The 20,737-nt window shown below is 43.6% G+C and overlaps 1 pseudogene; it reads right to left on the bottom strand.

The window, feature by feature from the left end:
• Window positions 1–20,169: 20,169 nt before the first annotated feature.
• On the bottom strand, window positions 20,170–20,445 carry LOC136328716 (large ribosomal subunit protein eL43-like; annotated as a pseudogene).
• Window positions 20,446–20,737: the final 292 nt, after the last annotated feature.

Raw genomic sequence — 20,737 nt, 5'->3', positions numbered from 1 at the left:
AAAGAAGCTCTTCTTCTGAATAAATTATTTAAATGGAGTGGGTAATACTTTTGTACCCTATCCACAAATAATTTTCACCCTAACAGGTGAGACTTGTCAGGCAGGGTGATAAGTCAAGTTTCTTCTCTTTCAGTTATCATGAGATGATATCCACAGTCTTCTATGTAGTTTGCAGTGTTGCAGTGAAAAGTCTGATGACAGTCTGATTCTCTTTTATAAGTTATTTGTTCTTTTTAGTCTGAAAGCTAATAGAAATTTCTCTTTATCCTGGGAATTGAGGACTTTTATAGGATATTACTAGCTAGTGTGCCTTTTTGTCTCAATCCCAGCCTGGAATTCAGCAAGCCCTTTTAAATGGAAACTCTTTCCTACATTCAGACATTTTCTTTTACCACTTAATTCCTCCATCTCTAACAGTTCTTTTTCCCTTCTTGAATTTCTGTTTCTCATATAAAGTGTCCTGATTCTATCCTCCAAGTCTTTTTTTTTTTTTTTTTTTAGTGATAGGAGGGGAGGCAGAGACAGACTCCCACATGCACCCCCACCGGGATCCACCCAGCAAGCCCCACTAGGGGGCGATACTCTGCCCATCTGGGGCCCTTGCTCCGTTGCAACCAGAGCCATTTTTTAGCAACTGAGAGCCATCCTCAGCACCTGGGGCCAACTCACTCCAATTGAGCAATGGCTGCAGGAGGAAAGAAGAAAGAGAGAGAGAGAAGCGAGATGAGGAGGAGTGGAGAAGCAGATGGGTGCTTCTCCTGTGTGCCCTGACCTAGAATCAAACCCGGGACATCCACACGCCAGGCTGATGCACCCCACTGAGCTAACTGGCCAGGGATATCCTCTAAGTCTTTTACTGTGGCAGAACGGCATGGCCATTAATAAGTAGAAAATGTGGTTAATGATAGTACTTAACTGCTCAGTCACTGAAGCCAGACAACTGGGAACTGCCACAGCTGTGCAGCCTTGGAATAGTTCTTTAACCCTCCAGGCCTCAGTCTCCTCAACTGTAATATGGGTTGGAGAACAATAGTAGCTAACACATAGGTTTTAATAAAAAATTAAGTATATTAATATATGAAAGCTTTGATAGGAATATGGTTATTGTTTTTGTTCATCTCCGTAGTTCCATGCCATGGTTTGAGATTTTCAACTTGATCTTACAGGTCTGTTTGTTGGGCATGCTCGCTTATACTTTGCCCGATCAGGGCATGAGCACGGGGTAGCACCACGTGTGTATAGTCTGTGTAAGGCTGCAGTTGTTTGCCCTCAGCGTGGCAGATTGTAGATAGCAGATTGCCTGCCACCATTGGGAGGGGCCATTTTTGCTATTGTTTGCTGGAGAAGGGGTCCCCCCACCCTCTGGCCTGTTTGCTTGTCAGCCCTGAGAGAGGGAAGCAGTTTTCCCTGCCTGCTTGTTCACTTGCTATTGCAAGACTCTAATACACGGAATGACCCACCATTTTCCAGCTCCATGGTTCCTGAACCATTTTCCTGAATCCAATGCGAATCACTGGCCTTACAAGGCCATTAATTTGTTTTACTTTTTGCTCATATTAAAAAACCATATTTTTAATTCCAGATAAAAAGTTTTAATGCTATAGTTAAGTCTTCTTAAATACTCTTGGGGTAGATTATATCATTGTTCCAAATTATTTGCTCCTCTCTCTCTGTAAATTGCTTATACATTTCTACTCCATGGATATTATGCTTGGAAGGCAACTTGCTTTAGCCAGTGAACTGTGAGTAGAAGCCACAGAGTAGTACACTTCTGAAAAGAAGTGTTAAGCATCTTCATGTGGTTCTGTCATTTCTTTTTCCCTCTTCCATGAGCTTTAACATTCCAGAGAAGGGGCTGTTCCTTTAGCTTGAGTCCAAAACAGCAAAGGGATGGAGCAGAGCCAAAGCCAACCATGGGGGAGATACAGTATGCCTGAGATGGGAACCAGAGTTTTCATAAGCCATTTAAATCCTGGGGTTAGTTGTTATCACAGCATCATCTAGCAAAAGCCTACTAATATAGCTAATGGTAATTTTTTGTTCAAATTTTTGCATGAATCCTCCAGCATTTATGCTTGACTCTGAGTTACTTGTTCTGAGTATTCTCCTGGTTTTCATTCTCTCTAGCTACTGAGCCTCCCTATGTGTATGGTTTTCATTTGCTTATATGCATGGTTCTAGTTACCTTTAGGGTTCAGGTCCAGTTACATAAGTTCCCTTAGGTGATGGCAGACCCACAGCCTCTACCCTATAAGCTAGTAATATACCCACTAGCAAGTTGTAGTCCTCAATCCAGACACCAGATTCAGGCGGTAAGAGAGATATCTGACATCCTTGTTCTTTTCAACTGCAAAGGCTACTGCTCTCCCAGCCTGACAGGGAATGGGAAATCAGCTCTCCCTTTTAACTTCCCGGTGCTTTCCCGAACCACTCACAAAGTCTGGTATCACCATTTCTTTGCCTCTGGATTCCAATCATTTGTCTACAACTCTTTGATACTGTTTTTTACACTCTTTATTTTCTTTGTGTTTCATTTTGGATGATTAGACCTATTTCCAAGTTCCCCCTTTTTTGTCCCCAGTTGTGTATCGTCTACTTATAAGCCTCTCAAAGAAATTTTTTTATCTCTGACATTGTTTTATTTCTAGCATTTCCTTTTAATTCTTTTTGATAGTTTCCATATCATCACAAAAAGCCTCATATTTATATATGGTGTTCACCCTTTCCCCTAGATCTTTGAACATATTAATCTTAACTATTTCAATGTACCTGTCTGATAGTCCCAACATCTAGGCCAAACTGAGTCTTGTTCTACTTATTGCTTTATCTCTTGACAATGGGTCTCCTTTTGTTTTCCCATATATATATATTATACATATATATAATAAATATATAATCTTTTAAAAGATTTTATTTACTGATTTTAGAGAGAAGAGGTGTAAGGGAGGGAGAAGTATCAATTCTTAGTTGCTTCACTTTAGTTGTTCATTGGTTGCTTGTCATATGTGCCTTGACTGGGCAAGCCCAGGGTTTCAAAACAATGACCTCAGCATTCCAGGCTAATGCTTTGTCCACTGCACCACCACTGGCCAGGCTTCTTCATTTCTAAGTCTCCTAATTTTTGATGAATGCTGAAGATCATGTGTAGAAAAACAGTGTATCTATATAACTTACTCACAGAAATAGGCACACTCCTTCTTCTGTCAAGCCATGACTGTGGGAAGATCAGAAGAGAGGTAAAGTCAATTTGGTTGGAAGTGATCAGAGTTGAGGTCTTGCTGTTGCTACTGTTTTATAAGCTTCCTATTGATTCAGAGATAGGCTGCTGTTACTTTGTGTTTAGTGTGGGAGCTGAGATGCTGGAGGCATTAAAATGCTTTTTCAGCATTCCCAAGCTTTGAGTATCTGCTCAACAGAGAAAAATCTCTCTCCATGCTCTTGCCCTTTGCCCCATATAGTCTGCTATTGTTTTTTTTCTTGATGTTAGGTTCATGGGGTCAGGCCTGAGATCATTCTTGGTTCTCCTGATCTAGTCTCAGGCTTATGTGGACCTGAGAGCCTAAGCCTTGAGGGTAGGGCCTTATCAGAGTTTCTGCACTTTCTCTATCACCAAGGTGGCCAAACTCTGCCTTGTATCTGTGTGGCAGGTGAAGGAGTTCAGGACATGCTTTCCCAAGATGTGTCCTTTGGCATGTGAATTATTTTGAGCTGAAGATAATCAAGACTGCAAGCTCATGAAAATCTTTTACCTCTCCTTTAAAGAATTTAAATTTGGGGATTTGCCCATAATAAGAGTTATCAACAGAAATACCCCTTAATAACCTAGGCTGGAGCAAAGAACTAATTAGTAAACATCTGATTTTTTTGTCCTGTGAATGACCTTCCTCCTCTCGGAAGCCCCAAGGTGCCTTACCTCGTCCTTAGCTCAGAATGGCATATATGTCTCATTTTAACTTTCTGTGTCTAAACCTTTCCTATATGTGAGGTCTCTGACTCTCTCGTGTATGTGGGATTCCCATTTGTACGTACATAATTAAATTTGGTTATTTTCTCATATTCATCTGTTTCAGGTAGATTTAATTATTAATCAGTGGAAAAAACTTTGAGGAATAGAGAAAAGTCCCACCCCCAGCGGCAGGTTTGGGTGTAAGAGTCCCTCTCCCAGACTTAACAGAACTCCGCTGTATCTTGCTGCAGGATCTTCAGCCCAGAAGGTTTTCCTATCTCTGCCTCCCCCAGGGGAAGATGGATTTTGCTTTGACTTCTACCCCAGACAGAGCAGATCTTTGCCTGTTTTCAGGAGTGGGAAGTTCCTACTTATCACCCAAAGGCAGCCAGATTTTGCTTCTATACCTCCCCCTGTGACTCTGGGGTTGAAAATGTTTGCTGCCCTTCCTCTAGTTGGTTAAGGCTTTTATGTGATGATAGAGGGGTCTGTGGAAGTGAGTGGGGTGTCCTGCCTATGTCCCAGGGCCAGCCTACCTGTATCATCTTGAATGCTTGCTCCATCAGGAGTGGTACTCTTGCTCTCTTGCCTATCCTGGGTCTTTCTTGTGAGAGCTTTCTGTGGAGGCCCATGGGAAAGGGCTTCTATATGATTACAAATTCTTTATTTATCTGGAGCTCCCAGTTATTCCAAACTAATTTGGTAAACCACACTCAGCCTTCAAAGATATGTCAAGGTTTAGTTCCTTTCTTTTCACCCAAATTGCTGGTGACCACTTCCTGCTCATATTCTCTGCCAAAGACAAGACTCATTTCAAGGCACCTGAACTGCATTCAAATAGTACCCCATACTCAAAGGTTCCGGCACTTTCATTTTTACTGGGTCCTGTAGGTTAGATAGCTAGTCCTGTCCAAAGGTGCAATAGTTCCTCTGTCCCATCTCTTCTCAGAGGGGCTTGTCATTCTTTAGAATTTAATTCATTTTGTTGCCTTGTGACATTAGTTCTCTAAAGAGTTCAAAAAAAGTAACAATTTTCAGATTCCAGGCACACCTCATTTGATTATTGCACTTCACAGATGTCATAGTTTTTACACATTGAAAGCAAGCCCCCACCACCACCACCACCAGCACCACCAGCAAAAAAATTACAGCTAACTTTATGGTGATACTTGTTTTATTGCGGTGATCAGAAACCAAATGTGCCATATCTGCAAGGAATGCCTGTGTCGGCCTTTTTCTCATTGTTTAGATGGGAGCTATATTCTTTACTCTCTTGTAGATTTCTCCATCCTACGTAGAAACAGAACTTTGTTAATATCTATTTGGGGCCTCAAAGAAAGGTAACACTGATGTGTTTGGCTATAAATCTTTAGGGGGTAACCTGCCAAGGTGTCCCAGTAAAGCCCAACCTCTATGTCCATAAGGCATCCCTGATTCGACTTCCCTGCACAGTGGGACACTCCTGCTTAACGGCAGGGATGATGGCCTCTTCCAAACTACTCTTGAGGCAGCTGTGAGGATTCTACTTATTGGTACCGAGACCAATCGCCACCGGAGGAAAGACACAACCGACACACAAGTTAGTTGCAAGAATTGCACAGGCGGTTCATTACTCACAGATCCTATGGCATGCCTAGGTACAGCTTAAGGGGTCCCGTGGGTGTGCTCCTCTCAGCTGTCCTTGGTCAGAGCGGCATGGAGACGATCCATGTTCAACATTGGAGTCTGGACAACTGACTGCAGCTGGGGGCCCCTCGGCTTTAGTACCCTTTCTGGCATACACCTTCTAACAGGTGTTAATCTACAGGATTATCACATCAAGCCACTTTTAGGGCATTCCTCACAGGGAGCTCTTTTTATCTATATATAATTTCACACACACACTGACTGGGCCCAAGCAGAAGGCATAGCTTTGCCTATCATATCTCTACATACTAGGTTAGCTTTTGCTTAGAAGGCATAGCCTTATTCACTTGCCTTAATGGCTTTTAATATTATATCCTAACTTATTTCTATATATTTTCTATATTTCTATATATTTATTTACTATAACATAATATTACTGTAGCACAAGGGGTAAGTTGGTGGTAGACAAGTGATGATCTCTGGATGGTGTGACTCTTTTCCTACTTTTTATTTGACTGTATTTTCCCAAATTATTATTATTATTAAATTTATTAATGTTAGAGAGAGAGGAAAAGAGAGGGAGGGAGAGACCAGGAACATCCATCTGCTCCTGCATGTGCCCTGACTTGGAATTGAACTGGCAACCTCTGAATTTCAGGACAATGCTCTAACCAAGAGAGCTATCCAGCCAGGGCTCAGATTATTTTAATGAGTCATCTTACTTGATAAAAACAACTGAAACTCTAAACTTTGAAGAATTTCTTTTAAACAACTGTTCTAAGTGACAGTGCAACATTTCCCGAGAGCCCCTTTTCTACACTGACCTTTTGTAAACAGCACATTCAAGGGAACCAGGGAATGCTGTACAGAAAATTGAAGCAAAAATGAATGTACCTCTGCTGTTCTGGGACACAGCTCCTCTTGCCCTGGCTCAGGTGGCAGGAAAGCCACTCTCTGGATATTTCCTGTCAGGGCCACCACTTCCCTCCAGCTGGGCAGAGCCAGGATGCGGCCCCTATTCCTTTGTTCTCATTCTGCCTTGGTGGGAAAGAGCCAGGTGGCACTTCAGGGAATGGTGACTGTTCCCTGCGGAGATGACATGCTTTTCTAGCACTCTGGGAACTGCCAAGACCTTAGTGCAAACTTAAGGTTCTTAAGCGAGGAGTAAGAACACTGGACAGGGAGTCAGAAGCCTTACTCCCAGTCTGTCATCTCAGACATGTCACCAAGCCACTGTGAGCCTCAGTTTCCTCATTTGTAAAATAAAAGTACCAATCACAACCATCTCACAGGGGTTTTTTAGGAGGACCCAGTGTGAGGGTGTAACACAGAGCATTTTGCAAACTGTAAAGAACCATCATCATTCACCTTGCTAAGCAAATTAGCCTGGGAGTAGATGGGATCAGGGAAAATAGGCCGCTCATAGTCACTTGCAAAGCTACCAGAAGGGTCATATTTGGAGATAATAACAGTATCTCTCTGTTCTCTTATCTCTTAACCACACTGTTTCCCCACCCATCCTGGAATCTGTGTATGAGTGTGATATGGTAGGAGCCACCACTTCCTGTGATCACAGTACTCAGGGGGCCTCCTTCCTGTCACCTTCTACCATGGCCCGGTGGGCATGTATGTTACAGGAAAATTTTACTTATGTAAGGTCAAGTAGAAATGATGAGGTACCTGGCAAGCATTTCTCTTCTGGCTCATCGCTACTCCTTCACTTGAAAAGGAAGGGCCCCTTAATGACAATGGATGTGACATCTTCTCGTTACCTGCCATTGTGTTCCATATAGAGGCTGCCTAGCTGACTGGCCTCTCTAGAAGAGGGAGCTCCTCCCTCAAACAGATGTGCTCCAGTCCTCGGGCCATAAAAACACACCGTCCTTCTGCAGCTTATCAACCAAAAGGGGACTCCAAGATGGCAGGGCTGAAGGAACATATAGCTGCATTACCACACAGGAGCTGGTTAGGGGAGAACTGGACCAGGGATGGAGTTGCCACTACCGGCTAGTGCGTGACAGAGCCCATTTAAAATGGTGCCTCCCTTTGAATAACTTCACTTTGTGTCATAGAGCCTGACCACTTGACCATTGATGTTTTCTTTTATAGCATGTTATCATAATTTATTAATTTATTTCAAAATTATATATAAGACCATCTGTGAAAATATCTCTTAACTCAAGATCTAAAATATAAATAACTTACATTTACCTCTAGATTTGTCCACATCTCTTTATTTTCATTTTGTATGTATAATTTCCTTCCTTTTTAAAGTAGTCTAATTATCAAGTAGTATTTAATTACTATTTAATTAATGTTATATTTAATGAGTGTAATGTTTAATTAATGTTTAGTTTGAGCTGTTTTTAAACTTTATAGAAAAGGTACTAGTTACAGACCATTTATATCACTCAGCACGTATGATAGAATCATATTGTAGGAACCATGCTGCATGCAGTTGTAGTTAAGTTTTCACTGCTGTATGTATAACTCACTGTGTGAATATTTGAGATTATTTATCCAATTACCTGTCAGTGAGCATTTTGGATATTTCTGAGTTTGTTTACTGCTTGTTTATTTTTGTTATTATGTATGAAGCTGCTAAGAATAGTCTTATATGTGTATCCTTATATACATGCCAAATTATGGAGAATGTGAATATTCAATTTCATAATATAGTTAATATGGTCAAACTTATCAATCTTTTCTGGGTTTTTTGTTGGTGCTTTATTGAACTCTAAGAAAATTTTATTAAAGAAAACTCTTTCTCCAATGCAAGAAAAATAATCAGCTATCTTTTCTACCAAGATAAATATATGAAGACACCCTTTGAAACTGCCCGTTAGCTACTTAGAGCTGATTTCATGTGTGTAGTATTAAATGCGGATCCTGTTTCGTTTTTATCAATACAGATGTTTTTCTAGCTCTAGTTATTGAATTATTCCTCTTTCCTCGACTGATATGACATAGCTATTAACACTGAATTTCACCTTGATCCTTTATTGGAGAAAAATACTTTTTCACTCATAGTCTTTAGAAAACACTATGTTGATACATTACTGTTAAAATATTACCTCTGAAAAACTGTTGAAAAGTTATCACTTCTGGAAAAAGTATTCCCCACTGGCTATGCTTTTGGTCCTGTTCCTCCTCCACTTCCCTCACAGCATCTGGCAAGCACCTCACTGGTTCACCACAGGCTGGAGCCAGAGAGAGGTTCTGCTATTGGTCAGCTGGGCACTCAGGAGTTCATCTACACTAAAGTCAGAGCCAACTTCAAGGGCCTGCGGGACCAGGTATGAGGACGCTAGTTTGGGAATTGGCTAGCTTAGAATGAATCTGAACAAAAAGGCTGTGTTGTGGGCTGGGTTAAATTATCTTCCTCCAAAAGATATGTCCTAGCCCTCTGAATCTGTCCATATGGCCTTATTTGGAAATAGGGCCCTTCCAGATGTAAACAAGTTAAGATGAGGTCATACTGGATTAGGGTAGACTGATGTCCTTATTGGAAAAGGGAAATTTGAACACAGACACACAGAAGAAAAGGCCATGTGAAGATGAAGTTAGAGATTAGAGTGATGCATCTACAAGCCAAGAAATGCCAAAGATTGTCAGCAACCATGAGGAGCTGTGAAGAGGCAGGAAAGGACCCTCCCCTAGAGCCTTCAGAGAGGGCATGGCCCTGCAGCCACCTTGATTTCCGCATTCTAGCCTCTAGAACTACAAAAGATATTTCTATTGTCTTAAGCCACCCAGTTTGTGTTATTTTGTAAGGGCAGAATTGGGTAAACAAACGTTTTTAGGTTTGCTCACTTGTATTGGGGCAACGCCATTTGTGTATAGTCTATGGAAGGCTGCAGTGCTTGCCTTCAGGGAGGCAGATTGCAAATTGCAGATTGCCTTCCTGCTTGGGAGAGGCCATTGGTTGCTATTGTTTGCTGGAGAAGGGGTTTTTTCCCCCCAGCCAGTTTTGGTTGGGGAGTGGAGTGCAGAAAGAAAGTGCTGGAGAGAATCTAGAGAGAGCAGAGAGTCCAGAGGGTGAGTTCGGAGAATGAGTCCAGGTTGTGGAACTGAAGCCTGAGTTGGAGCTTGGGAGCCCTGATTTCCACCCAGCCTGTTTGGCTGGGGACTGCTGAGACTGGTGGGTTCCTGAGATGGGAGAAAGTGAAGCCATCTTCCCTGCCTGTTTGCTTGTCCGCCATTACAAGACTGTAATAAACAGAATGGCCCGCCATTTTCTGGCTTTATTGTTCCTTTACCATCTGCCCGAATCCAATGGAAACCTGCTTGGCCATAGTGGCAGCCACTGGCCTTACAGCAACCCTTCTCCTCTACCAAACACCGTATTTCCCCATGTATAAGATGCACCTTTTTCCAAAAGTTGTGGGGCCTAAAAACTAGGTGCATCTTATACAATGGTTGTAGATTTTTCTTACTTGCATTTCCCGCTTTTTTGCACTTGTTGAGGAATTGTATGAATTTTATGATGAATAAAACTTGAGATCAATAACTTTATGTAATATATTTTGTTTCCAAATTTCAGGCCCCAAAATTAAGGTGTGTCTTATACTTGGGAGAGTCTTATCTCTTATACCTGGGGAAATACGGTAATAGTAAAGGTTTGTGTGAGAGGCTAAAAATGACTGACAGTTCCGAGCCTTTTACATCCCTAGGAGGGTCCTGGCTCCACTCTCCTCGGTCTCTCCTGGACCCTATCCTCTGAAGGAAGGAGCTCTGCTCTGCAAACCATTCTTGAGGTAGAACCAAGCAGCAGGAGGAAGGAATGAATGGAAACAGCCAGGGGTTGGAGGATCCAAAAGCCAGGAGGACGGTGGGAGCACTCACGGGAGAAAGCAGAGAGGGAAGTGTGAGAAGTACTGTGAATCTCATACTGCCAACTGGGAGAAATCAAAAGAAATATTGCTAATAATGGTGTATGAGCCTGACCAGGCAGTGGCGCAGTGGATAGAGCGTTGGACTGGGACCCAGAGGACTGTGGTTCGAAACCTCGAGGTCTCTGGCTTGAACGAGGGGTCACTGGCTTGAGCCCAAAGGTTGCTGGCTTGAAGCCCAAAGGTCATTGGCTTGAAGTCCAAAATCACTGGCTTGAGCCCAAGGTCACTGGTTTGAGCAAGGCGTCACTCTGCTGTAGCTGCCCTCCTCCCGCCCCACCCCCCGGTCAAGGCACATATGTTCATTGATTAATGAACAACTAAGGAGCCACAATGAAAATTGATGCCTCTCATCTCTCTCCCTTCCTGTCTGTCTGTCCATATCTGTCCCTCTGTCACTGTCACACACAAAAAAATCACACACAAAAAAATAGTGGTGTATAAGAAACACAAATGAAAGACTTGAGTTATTTTTAAATTACTTTTGGTTTCATGGTCTCTTTGCTGCATCGTACCTTCTGCACGGAGCCGAGGCTCTGTGAGTTTTACTGCCCCCTCATCAAATGCTTCCTGCCCACCAGGCCCTGTTGAGTGCATGCCAGACATATTTTCTCTCCTCCTCACAGCAACCCTATGAGCAGAGTGCTGATGTAGATGATAAAACTGAGGCTGGTGCACATTAGTTAAATGATCAAGTGGCAAAGGCTCTGACTGCCTTGTGTCCAGCTCAGAACTAGAAGAGGCCAGGAGTCTCAGGGCAGCACCTAGAAGCTGACCAGCAACTCTACAGCAGTCTGCACCCTCAGATACAGCCCTACCTCCTGGGAGATCTTCAGAAAAAGGTAAAGAAGCCTGTGGTTCTTACAACAAGGCTTCTTTCTGGTGTTTCCCTCGAGGCAAATTGGATGGGTACGTGTTTCTGGCACTGAGGACTAGCCAGGAAGAGGGGCAGAGGTGGCAGCTACAGAACAGCCTCTGGAACCAAACCGCCCGAGTCCCCCAGCTCTACCTCTTTTCCAGCTGCACGGGCCTGTTGTTAACTCCCTGGGCTTCTGTTTCTTACCTTTAAAATGGGCGTAATAATAGCTCCCACCTAGAGAGTTGTTGTGAGAGAACGGCACTGGTACAAGCTGGCTTTTATGCCCTCATCATATCTGACTAGCCCCTTGCTACAAAACACATAGGTCATCAAAAGGACTCTGATAGGTGGATTTCATTCATACAAGACTCAATCTCACTCTAAGTATATATTGTACCTAAGAATATATTAATTACAGTGCTACATATATATTTAAAAATACATATATTGACAAATCTCCCCATGCTGGAGCATTCCAAATAATGTATGTAGATATGCTGCCCTGGAGGGGAGCACAACTCCTTAAAGTGTGGGCTGCGCGTAGTAACTGACTTCCAGATTTACAGTATGGAAGGCAGTATGGGGAGAGTAATTTCACAATTTAAAAAAAACCCTGAGCCTGACCAGGCGGTGGTGCAGTGGGTAAAGCATCGGACTGGGATGCAGAGAACCCAGGTTCGAGACCCCAAGGTCACCAGCTTGAGTGCAGGCTCATCTGGTTTGAGAAAAAAAGCTCACCAGCTTGGACCCAAGGTCGCTGGCTTGAGCAAGGGGTCACTCGGCATGCTGTCACCACACAGTCAGGGCACATATGAGAAAGCAATCAGTGAACAACTAAGGTGCCACAGCAAAAAACTGATAATTGATGCTTCTCGTCTCTCTCCATTCCTGTCTGTCTGTCCCTACCTATCCCTCTCTCTGACTCTGTCTCTGTAAAAACAAACAAACAAACAAACAAAAACCCTGACAAACATTACCTCAATCAGATGCCCAAGGTCAACATCAAGAATGATAAGTCAGGTTGATATCACATGATGTGATAACACTTTACCTCTGTGATCTTCCATTTCTGAACCCAAAACCCCAGTCTACAATGAGAAAAGCCTCAGACAAATCCCAGTGGAGGAGCTTTCTAAAAAACTACCTGACCAGTACTCTTCAAAACTGTCATCAAAAACAGGGAAAGTGTGAGAAACTGCCACAGCCAAGAGAAGCCTGAGGAGGCATGATAACTAAACGTAATGTTTCCTGAATGAGATCTAGGAACAGAAAAAGGACATTAGGTAAAAACTAAGAATATATGAATAAAGTATGGACTTTAGTTACTAGTAATGTATGAATATTGATTCATTAATTGGGACAAATATCATACTAATATAAGATGTTAGTAGAAAGAGAAACTGATTTGGTGTATATGGGAACTCTGCACTGTGTTCACAGTAATTCTATGAATCTAAAATTGTTCTACAGAATAGAAAGCCCAGAAATAAAACCACATATATATGGTCAAATAATCTTTGATAAAGGGGCCAACAACACACAATGGAGAAAAGAAAGCCTCTTCAACAAATGGTGTTGGGAAAACTGGAAAGCCACATGCAAAAGAATGAAACTGGACTACAGCCTGTCCCCGTGTACTAAAATTAATTCAAAATGGATCAAAGACCTAAATATAAGACCTGAAACAATAAAGTACATAGAAGAAGACATAGGTACTAAAATCATGGACCTGGGTTTTAAAGAACATTTTATGAACTTGACTCCAATGGCAAGAGAAGTGAAGGCAAAGATAAATGAATGGGACTACATCAGAATAAAAAGTTTTTGCTCAGCAAGAGAAACTGATATAAAAATAAACAGACAGCCAACTAAATGGGAACTGATATTTTCAAACAACAGCTCAGATAAGGGCCTAATATCCAAAATTTACAAAGAACTCATAAAACTCAACAACAAACAAACAAACAATCCCATAAAAAAATGGGGCCTGACCTGTGGTGGCGCAGTGGATAAAGCGTCGACCTGGAAACACAGAGGTCGCCAGTTCAAATCCCTGGGCTTGCCTGGTCAAGGCATATATGGGAGTTGATGCTTCCTGCTCCTCCCCCCTCCTCTCTCTCTATCTCTCTCTCTCTCTCCTCTCTAAAATGAATAAATAAATTAAAAAAAAAAAAATGGGAAGAGGACATGAACAGACACTTCTCCCAGGAAGAGATACAAATGGCCAACAGATATATGAAAAGATGCTCAGCTTCATTAGTTATTAGAGAAATGCAAATCAAAACTACAATGAGATACCACCTCACCCCTGTTAGATTAGCTATTATCAACAAGACGGGTAATAGCAAATGTTGGAGAGGCTGTGGAGAAAAAGGAACCCTCATTCACTGTTGGTGGGACTGTAAAGTAGTACAACCATTATGGAGGAAAGTATGGTGGTTCCTCAAAAAACTGCAAATAGAACTACCTTATGACCCAGCAATCCCTCTACTGGGTATATACCCCAAAACCTCAGAAACATTGATACGTGAAGACACATGTAGCCCCATGTTCATTGCAGCACTGTTCACAGTGGCCAAGACATGGAAACAACCAAAAAGCCCTTCAATAGAAGACTGGATAAAGAAGATGTGGCACATATACACTATGGAATACTACTCAGCCATAAGAAATGATGACATCAGATCATTTACAGCAAAATGGTGGGATCTTGATAACATTATACGGAGTGAAATAAGTAAATCAGAAAAAAACAAGAACTACATGATTCCATACATTGGTGGAACATAAAAATGAGACTAAGAGACATGGACAAGAGTGTGGGGGTTACCAGGGGTGGGGGGAGGGAGGACATGGAGGGAGGGAGGGAGAGAGTTAGGGGAGGGGGAGGGGCACAGAGAACTAGATAGAGGGTGGCGGAGGACAATCTGACTTTGGGCGAGGGGTACGCAACATAATTTAATGACAAAATAACCTAGACATGTTTTCTTTGAATATATGTACCCTGATTTATTAATGTCATCCCATTACCATTAATAAAAATTTATTTAAAAAAATAAATAAATAAAATTGTTCTAAAAACAAAGTTTATTTAATAAAAAATACTGGGAGCACATGCTTTTGATGACTGATTGGGTATACAACAGTCTACCTCATTCATTTGTTATCACGCAGTCTTTCTTAAGACTTTGTCAAGTGATTCTTTAATATGAAAAAGCAGGCACCAAATTGGCTATTTGAAGCTGATTCTGCCACTCTCCCTGTGTGACCTTAGGCATGCACCTAAACCACCCTGAACCTCCCCTTCCACTTTTTTAAAGTAAAGGAGGTATGCGTGGCAACATTGATGATAACAAGAATGGCTGAAAACATGTACTCAGTACCTGAGGCTGATACTTGGACCGACCGAGCTATCCTTAACGCCCAGAGCCAACACTCAAACCAACTGAGCCACTGGCTGCGAGAGGAGAAGAGAGAGAAAAGGAAAAGGGAGGGGAAGAGAAGCAGATGGTCACTTCTTATGTGTGCCCTGACCGGGGATTGAACCCAGGACATCCACACACTGGGCTGATGCTCAGCCACTGAGCCAATCAGCCAGGGCCAGGTGTGTCTTCTACATGGGAGCGTCTTATATCTTATACTTGGGGAAATACGGTAATAGCAAAGGTTTGTGTGAGAGGCTAAAAATGACTGACAGTTCTGAGACTTTTCCACCCTTAGGAGGGTCCTGGCTCCGCTCTCCTCAGTCTCTCCTGGACCCCATCCTCTGAAGGAAGGAGCCTTGCTCTGCAAACCAGTCAGAGAGTTGAGCCAACTCAGCTCTGCTTCAGTGGCAACATGGTGCAGTGAGTTCCAATGACAGACAGATCCACTCACATTCTGGGCTCGTTATCTTCTGGGGACCTAAAAGATTCTGATCACTAATTCCAATGTGTGTGCACTGAGGTGAGGTAGGGATGGGTGGGAGTCCCACACCAATAAGCAATTCTCTGACACCAGCTAGTATCCTGTGATTCAACACAATGCTGACACTACAACCTACCTGGAGATAGCATCAGCTCCCACAGGCTCAGTCCCACAAAACTGCACCCTCCCCATTTCAGATGCCGGTCACAAATCCAGGTTGCCACCTGCACTTCTGACCAATCAGTTATAGATCAGAAGTTCCAGTGACACACCCTTCTCCCCTCACCCCCACAATTTGCTAGAATGGCTCACAAAACTCTGAGAAACATTTCACTTACTAGACCAAGGGTTTATTGTAAAAGGAGGTAACTCAGGAACAGCCAGATGGAAGCGATGCAAAAAGTATGGGAAAGGGCACAACATGCCACTCTCCCTGAATTTCTACATGTTCACCAGCCCAAAGCTCTCTGAACCCCACACACACCTCTTTTTTATGTAGGCTTCATTACATAGGCAGGATTCATTAAATCATTGATTCATTGGCTGTTTGGCCACTGATTCAACCTCAAGCCCCTCTCCCCTTCCCAGAGGTGGGGAGTAGAGTAAGACTAAGAGTTCTAACCTCATTGGTTCTCTTGGAAACCAACCCCCTCAGGTGTGGTCCAAATACACTTTCATGGGTCTCATCACAGGAAATTTTAAGGGCTTTAGGAGCTCTGTGACAGAGAACAGGAGGAAGATCAAATATACATTACTTATTATAAATCACAATATTATAGGACCCCATTTGCCTCACCTACAAAATGCAGATGCCAAAACCTACTGAGCTCTTGTGAGGACAACAGGAGGTCATTCTTGGGATAACACCTGGTAAGCAGCACTCTTTAATAAAAGCCACTCAAACTACAGTCAATGACATTACATTAACTTTGCATGGTGACAAAGGGTAGCTAGACTTGTGGTGATCATTATATAATGTATACAAATGTGCCTGATCAGGTGGTGGTGCAGTATATAGAATGTTGAACTGGGACACAAAGGACCCAGGTTCAAAAACCCAAGGTCACCGGCTTGAGCACAGGCTCACCAGCTTGAACACGGGGTTGCCGGCTTGAGCTTGGGCTCATAGACATGACCCATGGTCACTGGCTTGAGTCCAAAGGTCACTGACTTGAAGCCCAAGGTTGCTGGCTTGAACAAGGGGTCACTCGCTCTGCTGTAAGCTCCTCCCTTCCCCATCAAGGCACATATGAGAAAGTAATCAATGAACAACTAAGGTGCCACAACGAAGAATTAATGCTTCTCATCTCTCTCCCTTCCTGTCTATTTATCCCTATCTGTCCCTCTCTCTGTCTCTCTCTCTGTCTCTGTCACCAAAAAAAAAGTATATAAACATCTGAAATTGATATAATATTGTATGTCAATTACATTTCAGTTGTGTGTTTTTTTAAAGGCCACTTGAATCTGAGATTCCTAACCCCAGTCATTGCTCCTTGGTTTCCCTACCTGTAAAATGGGAACAATAATCAGCACCATTTACCAGACATAATGTGACAGCTCTCTGATCACTAGATAAAGGTTCTCTCAAACTAACCTCAGGGACCACTCCTACAAGAACTACATAAGCACAGCCATTGCTCTCCGCCCTTTATAAGTCCCTGGCTGGCAGCAATCCCTGATCAGTCGTAGAGAACCCCTGGGCCCCTATCAGAGCTCCACGCCTTCTGGCAGAGGCAGATTTAATGGCAGGCACACCCAACGCGCGCCCTGGGCACCGACTTCTGAAGGGCCTCGCAAAATCCCAACTTTACACTTTTTTCTAATGACACCAAGTTTGGTTACATATGTGCAATTTTAACATTAATAGTACATAATGTTTTTTATTTATTTAAAAATATGGTTAACATGTATTTTTATTTTCCCTCTCTCTTTTTTTTAAGGGGCCCAATATTTTCTTCTGGGCACGGGGCCTCCACCGACCTTAATCCGCCTCTGCCTCTGGCCTCCTTGCAGCCCAAGGTCCAGGCCTGCTTCCTTTCACCAGGCAGCTGCCCCGACCACCCCTCTAGGAAATACGCAAGCACAGAGCAGACTCGGGTTCAAGATCTTCTCTTTTTTTGGTTGCCCTATAGATAAGCACACAGGCCATTATTGCTTTATGAGTTTCACAACTAATGATTTATAGAAAACATGGATGATAAAAATAGTTATCACAGGGGAGTTACAAAGTCCTCCCAGGCTGGTTCCTGATTTTACTTCCAAAGACTGTGGCAACAACCAGGGCTTCTGCATTGAATATGAGACCCAGACACAGAGGAGTGTGTCTCCAATGGAGAAATTTTAGCCAGTGACTGTTGCCTTTAAGGAAATGCAGAGGGGGAACAAGTAACCTACACTCTTCACAAAAGACACCCAGGGAATGAATTCCACTGTTCGGAGACGCTCACGCTTCCTCTGGTCCCTGTGAAGATAGCCCCGGCAACTAGAAATACTCACAAAAATAAGTCATAAAAAGAAAGCAGAAGAATCAGTGAGATGTGTAACCAGGCTCCCTTCTCCATTTCACAAAGCAGAGACAGGTGGTGGCAAACAATGCCAGGGGGCCCCTGCTTGAGAAAGTCTCGCACCCGCCCTACTTCCGGCGGGGGGGCGCGCCCTACTTCCGGCGGGGGGTGGGGGCTGCGGCTGCGAGGGGAAACCGAAACTGTGCTCCAGCAGGAAAGCCCTGCAGGAAGCCGGCTGGCCCTGGGCAACCGGAGAGGACGGCCTGTGGAGGCCAAGATGTATCCTGATTTGTGAACCTGAATAAGAAGCCTTGACCTTGGACAGAATGGAATAACAGCGCCTCTCGTGCCCTCCCATCTCACTCCACTTACTGAAGGAATCAGGGTGATGACGCCCATTTTCACAGTAAGGAAACTGAGGCTTTGAGACATTAGGCAACCTGTCTAAATTTACATGACAGAGAAGTAGCTCAGATCCACCCTGAGTTCTTTTTTTTTTTTTTTTTTTGACAGAGACAGAGTCAGAGAGAGGAACAGATAGGGACAGACAGATAGGAAGAGAGACATTAGAAACATCAATTCTTTGTTGTGGCTCCTTAGTCTCCTTAGTTGTTCATTGATTGCTTTCTCATATGTGCCTTGACTGAGGGGCTACAGCAGAGCGAGCAACCCCTTGCTCAAGCCAGCAACCTTGGGCTTCAAGCCAGTGACCTTTGGGCTCAAGCCAGCAACCACGGGATCATGTCTACAATCCTACACTCAAGCCAGCGACCCCACACTCAAACTGGTGAGTCCGTGCTCAAGCCAAATGGGCCTGAGCTCAAGCCAGCAACCTTGGATATTGAACCTGGGTCCTCCGCATCACAGTCCGACGCTCTATTCACTGTGCCACTGCCTGGTCAGGCCAACCTGAGTTCTTAAACATCCACTGTATATTCCCCCATCACAGCCGGCCTGTTGAATCAGTGGCATGAGGTGTTTTCAAGCACTCTCCCATCTATGATTGCCTTCATTCTGGGTGAGAAACTCCAGGCCCATCGCTCCCCTCACCATCGCCCACATCACAGGTGAGAAAGAGTGGCCCACGGAGGTGGGGCTGCCGACAGCAGCCGTCTGTGTGGTTAAACAACCTTTGACAGAGACTCAAATCCAGGGCTTTTTCCATGACACCAGCGGGCTGCCTCTCCCCCTAACCACACCTGGAAAAAATGACTCAGGTGACAGTGGACTACCCATGTCGTCCTCCTGTACGGAAGATGCCAGTTGTTTATGAAATACTTCAAAGTGGGAACACTTGCCCTGGCTTTCCCCCAGGCCTTTATGAAGTAAAGGTCATGCTGTTTGTTGAAATGTGAGTGTACTGGTGCCTGGCTCACAGGAAAGGGCTCAGAGGCTGTGCCCCAGATAAGGCTGACTTCTGGGGCCTCTGCAGCTGGGCAGTTCCCACCTGCCACAGTGTCTCTTTGGATAATCGGGCTCGGGAGCTCCTATTCCCCTTCCCATCTGGCTGTTTCCAGCTCTATGTCTGACAGGATGGCCACTTTTCTTATCTACCTGAGGTCAGCACTATAGAACATTCCAACCACTCAAGAAAGGCAGAACAAAGAAGCTAAGGCCCAAAGATGACTTCCAGTCTCCCTCTGGAGTGGCAAATTTTTCCAGCTGTACAGAATAGTTTCCAATCCTGACTTCACAGATCCTGGCTCTTGATTCCAGATTCAGAGCCTCAAGGTGGCCTAAAGCCCTAACCTGGTCATTGCACTAAGACTTAGCTTATATATTTGGCTTCCTTCTCTACCCAGAACAAAAAGGTCGGCAACATTCATACCAGTCTCTCAGAGGCTACAACAGAAAATAGCCCTCCTAGCCATGCCTCTCCCGCCTACCTATGTCCCCGCAGGTGATAATTGTAGAGATGAACAGGTAAGGAGGGAGCTGGATTGAAACTTTAATTGGCTTTGAATCACTCATCGTTCCTGCCTTTCTTAAGTGGTTAAAATGAGCTCAACTCTTCTTTTCTTTTTTTTTTAAAGATTTTATTTATTGGTTTTTAGAGAGAGGAGAGAGACAGAGAGAAAGGGGTGGGGACGAAGGGGAAGCCTCAACTCAGTAGTTGCTTCCATATGTGCCTTGACCAGGCAAGCCCAGGGTTTTGAACCAGTGACCTCAACATTCCAGGTCAAATGCTTTATCCACTGCGCCACCACAGGTCAGGCGAAATAAGTCTTATTATCTAGGGGGCAGTGGGACTTCTTGGCTATTTGCAGAAAGGCCTCCAGAAGTCAGCTTTATCTTGGTCACAGCCTCTGAAACTCTTTCCAGTCAAGCCTGGTACTAAGGCACTCAAAAAATTTTTTTATTAAGACAATTTTTTTAATTACATAAATTAACCCATTTATTTCAGGCTAGCAGTGTTTCCGATTGTGGAGCTCCTTCCTACTGGCCTTTCAATTCTTTCAGTCTTCAGATGAAAGACTTGACAGTGACCACAGAGGTGGCATTGTAGGTCCTGGCACCACCAGCTACTGTTTTCAGTCAGGATCCACAGTGCCAGATGCCCACAGCCCGCCTCTTCATCTTGATCTTGCCACAAAAGGAGCAAATGTACTTGGCGTGCTGGCTGATTTCAATTTTCTTCACCATCTTCCTGAGGGAGGCGCCATAATGGGTGCCATATTTACCAATGACTCCAACTTTGGTGCGTTTAGCCATGTCACTGCAAACTAGGTCAGAACCCAAAAGGAAGCCTAATTAAGACCATTTTTTAAGAGCAGTTTTAAGTTCACAGAACAAATGAAGAGAAGGTACAGAGATTTCCCACATACCCCTGACCCCATTTATTCAAAGCCTCCCTCATTATCAACATCTCCCACTGGAATGGTCTACTTGTTACAATTGATGTATCATAATTACCAAAAGTTCACAGTTTACGGTTCACTCTTGGTATTGCCAAGGTTTTAGCCATGCAATCAACCAGACCTGAGGCAAGCAGCCAGCATCTTTC

The sequence above is a fragment of the Saccopteryx bilineata genome, chromosome 3, assembly GCF_036850765.1.
Source record: "Saccopteryx bilineata isolate mSacBil1 chromosome 3, mSacBil1_pri_phased_curated, whole genome shotgun sequence".
Lineage (NCBI taxonomy): Eukaryota > Metazoa > Chordata > Mammalia > Chiroptera > Emballonuridae > Saccopteryx > Saccopteryx bilineata.
This window is presented reverse-complemented; position numbering and strand designations above follow the sequence as displayed.